This window comes from Brassica oleracea, chromosome C6, assembly GCF_000695525.1.
Source record: "Brassica oleracea var. oleracea cultivar TO1000 chromosome C6, BOL, whole genome shotgun sequence".
NCBI lineage: Eukaryota > Viridiplantae > Streptophyta > Magnoliopsida > Brassicales > Brassicaceae > Brassica > Brassica oleracea.
In genome coordinates, this window is record NC_027753.1 from 28,789,037 (window position 1) to 28,794,619 (window position 5,583).

The window sequence follows — 5,583 nt, forward strand, 5'->3', positions numbered from 1 at the left end:
CCGACCTTTACTCATGTGGTCTAAAGTCCTGGTATCAGCATGGGGACATGCAGTATTACATGCAGCAGAACTGATTCGCATCAGGCCATCTAGTGAGCATAGATATTCACCATCCCAATTACTCACGAGTCATGAGCCAGACGTGTCCCATATCAAAACATTTGGATGTGCCGTTTATGTTCCAATTGCTCCACCATAGAGAACTAAAATGGGACCACAGAGAAGGATGTGAATTTATGTTGGATATGACTCCCCAACCATTATAAAGTATCTTGAGCCAACCACGGGTGATTTATTTAAGGCCAGATACGCAGACTCACACTTTGATGAGTCCACATATCCGACCTTAGGGAGAGATAACAGCCGGTTGATAAACGAAATAGAATGGTCTCGACCATCAATATCTTGGCAAGATTCTCGGACTAAAGAATGTGATATGGAAGTCCAAAAGATTATACATCTACAAAAGCTAGCTAATCAGTTGCCAGATTCATTTGCTGACCCGAATAGAGTGACTAAGTCATACATACCTGCTTGTAATGCACCCAATAAGAATAGAAGTACAGAAGGGACAAGGTCAAGTTGCTACAGAGTCTAAAAAACGTTTGAAACGTGGTAGACCAATTGGTTCCAAAGATAAGCAACCTTGGAAGTCCAAGAAAGGTGCTGGATCCGAGGGCACTAAGGAAACCGTCCAAGACATTGATGGACCGGCCGTGCCGACCAAACTGGTCGAGCCGAGTGGGCCGGCCATACCAACTGAACCGGTTGGACCAATTGTGCCATACAATGAGGTTCGGGACACTGAACTTCATGGTACACCAGGTCCGGATAATAAAGAGATCTCGATCAATTATATAATGTCTGGAATACAATGGAACATAAAAGATATCGACGTCGATGATATATTTGCATACAAGGTAGCACTTGAGATCATGGATATAAATGAGGATCTAGAACCCACGTCCATATATGAGTGCACTCAGCGATCAGATTGGATCAAATGGAAAGAAGCTATAAACGTGGAGTTAGAATCATTAAGGAAAAGAGGCATTTTTGGCCCTATAATTGTGACACCAAGTGATGTCAAACCAGTGGGATATAAATGGGTCTTTGTGAGGAAGAGAAATGAGAAATGAGAAGTAGTGAAATATAAAGCATGGCTTGTTGCACAAGGATTCTCACAGAGACCACAAATTGACTATGAGGAGACTTACTCCCCTGTGGTGAATGCAACTACATTACGATTTCTAATCAGTCTGGCTATAAAAGAAAACTTATATTTACGCCTAATGGATGTAGTGACTGCATATTTATATGGTCCACTGGATAATGAAATTTATATGAAAGTTCCAGAGGGTATTGAGCTCAAAGATAAGAAAGGTTCTCGAGAACAGCATTGCATTAAGCTGAATAAAGCTTTGTACGGTTTGAAACAATCAGGTCGAATGTGGTACAATAGATTATCTGAGTACTTAGTGAAAGCGGGCTATAAGAATGATCCAATAAGTCCATGTATTTTTATCAAGAAATTCGACAACAAGGGCTTTGTAATCATGTCGGTATATGTGGATGACCAGAATATCATAGGAACCTCTGGAGAGATTTTCCAAACAGTTGAATGTCTAAAGAAAGAATTTGAGATGAAAGACTTAGGAAAAACTAAGTTCTGTTTGAGACTACAACTTGAGTATGTAAACAATGGAATCCTTGTGCATCAGTTGGCATATACAGAAAAGATACTCAAGAAGTTTAATATAGACTAGGCTCATCCGTTGTCGAGTCCTATGGTCGTGAGGTCTCTCGACCTAGAGACAAATTCATTCGGACCAAAGAAGAAGATTTTCCGTGTAAATTAAAACATCTGTTTAATACCCAACCTACAAAGTTGTTTAAATTAAAAAGATAATAAACAAGATTTGTATTGTTCAACAGATTTTTAGTTTAACGATTTCAGAAATATTCTTATTTTATTCATTTCCGGTTTTTACTCTCTTTATATGTAGAATATATTGATTACATTCCATCTCTCCGGAAATAGTTTAAGAAAATCTTTTACAATTTATTCAGTTAATTTAAGAAGTTAATCATTATGACTCCAAAATATTTGTGCATTCGATATTACATAAAATAATAATTAACTTTAATATACTAAACCCATTTAACTTTCATATAAATCGATAACAAAATTCTAAACTCATTTAACTCCCATATAATTAATTCTAACAACTACCAATATACAGTAAAAATCTATAAATTAATAATGTTGGGATAACAGTATTCTATTAATTTATAGAGTTATTATTTTATTAAATTTTTTGTTTTTAGATTCCTCTATTTTTAAAATATTTTTTTATAAAATAAGAAAATGGTTAATTTTAAATTTTAAATTTTTAAAATTTAACTTTTATATTGGTTTTATTATATTATTTGGTGTATATGAAAATGTTTCATAGCATTTAAATATCATTTAAAATATAATTTTATTAAATATTATCTAGATATATAGAAGTGTTTAAATAGAAATACCTCAGTATGAAATAAAAGTATTAATATAAATATACATATATACTCTGCATATATGTAAATTAATAATTTATTATTCTAACAAAATTATATATTTACATAGGATCTTCTAAAAATTATTATCTTATTATTTTATGTTCTATTTTGAATAAGTCCAACTCGGGATCGACATTTATCATCTTTTTAGTGTATCAAATATTAATTTATAGAGTTTCATGTTATATCGATCTATTACCAAAAAAACTACTTAATCCTTATTTAAGCTAAAAATATTAACTAGAATATACTGATTCCATATAACCTTGAGATATACCGATTTTCTAAACATATTTAAAATATAAAAACATTCAATACAAAATAGAAAAGCTAGGAAACGTAACCAAAACTATAGCTACCTAAAATCAGTATCAAAATCAAAAATTTCAAATCCATATTCAGACCCACACACGAATTGAACTCAAAATTTTATCGGGTTCCTAACATCGTTATTTGAACCAAACCAAAAACTAAAATAACAAAATCCACACCAAACTGAATTTCATAAACAACCTAACTATTACTATATTTTATTGAACTAAAAACTAAAATCCATAACCAAACCGGAACTAAACCAACCAAAAATAAAAATAAATACAATCTGAACGTGAACCGAATTCTATAAAATATCACCATATCATAAATTTTTATTTTAAATATATAAATTTATAAAAAAAACATAAATTTAAATATTTTTGCGCAACTGCGCGGGTCAGAATCTAGTTATAATTTTAAAATATTCATTGATTTTTTAAAATGATTATAAATTACTAAAACCACTAAACATCCCACATGAAAAAAGTTTATCAATGGTGTAAAATTTTGGTATACCAAAATACAAATAATTATAAAACCATATGAGTAGAAACCTCATTTATTAAATATATGTAATTAAAATATACTATATATTTATGTTAATATCATTTAAATTTAATTATACATCATATATGATAGATAAAATTGATTGTTTTGATTTATTTACCACAAATTATTGTAAATAAACAAGAGCGTTTATTTGATTTGTATGTGCACATTAATTTAAATATATACATAATAGTAACTGATTTCTCAATTACTTAATACATAATTATTAATTTATTATTTCATAATATGAAAAAACGTAAAATAAGTAATAATCTATAAATATAATTTGTATATAAAATATTTATCCTGCATATATTAACCTAGTATAATAAGAAAATTAAAGAGATCTCGGAAAAAATATTCTATTCTAGTTGTGTTTGTAAACGTACATTGAATAAAACATTTGCCAAATTTTACACGATAGATTACCAAAAGATAATATTCAATGGTCATATTATATAAATAGTTAGGCGAATACTAATTATTATATTTTGTTTCCTTAGTCGACGGATCACATAGATAATATCATCAGTTGTATAAATGGTTTTTCAGTTTTCGAAAATGGTATTAATATACATGAAACCTTAGTTTATGATTTATTACTTATCATCTCCTTATATTATCCCTTTTTACAAATATGATATATAGTTTTCATATAGTAAAATAAAAACTAAATCCTAAACACTAAAACATAAATTAATATAAATTTATTAAGTTTTATATATTCCTAGATTTTATTGTTATATTTTAAAATATATAAACAAAAAAAAATCAACCATTTATGGTGCATATCTGTTTTACATATCAAGACCAAAATTATTCCTTTTTGAATTAGCTTTCATGTACATGATACATATTGGTGGTATATTGCTGGAGTATCGATGGAACAAGATTCATTTAGTGGTTTTACGGGAAGGAAAGAACTACTGATGCTATGATAGGTGCCATGAATATTCGTAGGAGTCTATCATATTTACAAAATTCTGACTTGGGCAATATAGTGCATAAAGTTCATATATATTTCAGAAGTGGTACTTGCAACAGACTATTCTCAACTGGTAAAGATGGTGTCTACATTCACAAATTGGCCGGCATTCACTTCACACATAAAAGAATTTCTGCGATGTAAGGATTTTTTCTTACTTTTACGATATCCCAAAGAAAAAAAATATAATGGTTGATAAGATGGCAACGGTGCTCGGAATCTACCTTCTGCTATAGTTTATGTTAACTCAATTACCGTGAGGGGACTCTCAAATCAGGACTTTGCTTAATTTTGTATAACCTTTTCTTGTAAAAAAAATTAGCCTTTATGTTTACAATATTTTCACTTAAGAATTTGGGTTATTAATTCATACTATGTCCACGAATGTACAAAATATTTTTGATCACTTATCCTATATAGAAATCATAATAAATTCGAAATCCACACTTCTACACTTATTTCTTAAACTATAAATTTTAAAGCATATAACTAATACTAGGTGTTTGCTGACAATTTCGCAGAAAGTATTATTATACGAAGAAATATATATTATATTTACAATATTATAATTATTGAATAATAACTAAAAATATTAAAATTTTAATTTTAACTTCAAATAGTTTGATAATAAAAAAATCAACATATATTTTAAGAAGAGATGTGAAATTAAAGATAGTTCAACAAAATAAACCAGAGTCACTAAAAATCTTTCTCTTACATGAAAGCAATATTATAATTGGTTTATGTAAATAGTTATAGAGTTAAATTATATTTATTTTAATACGTAAAAACCCGTAAATACTCTGGCTTTTAGAGATAGAGAAATAATGTTTTTTTTTTTGCCATCAACATAACAGGCTCATATAGATTCAGTAAATCAAACTGGTAGCTCTGCATCCATATGAACTACAAACAACGTTGTTTCTTGCCTTTGCGTGCAAGACTGCCCCGCCTTTAAATTATGTGCCCTTGGTATATATGGATGGTATCTCAGATGTGAAAACTTCTTTAATGGTTTTTTGTAGCTCCAAGATGATGGACGGACGCTTCTATAACTTCGACATCTGATTTTAATTGTTTTACTTACGATTTTTACTTGTCTGAATATTTTCAATTTATTTTAAATTTAACAAAAACATAATTGTACTTTTTTGTGTGTTCTCAAAATATTT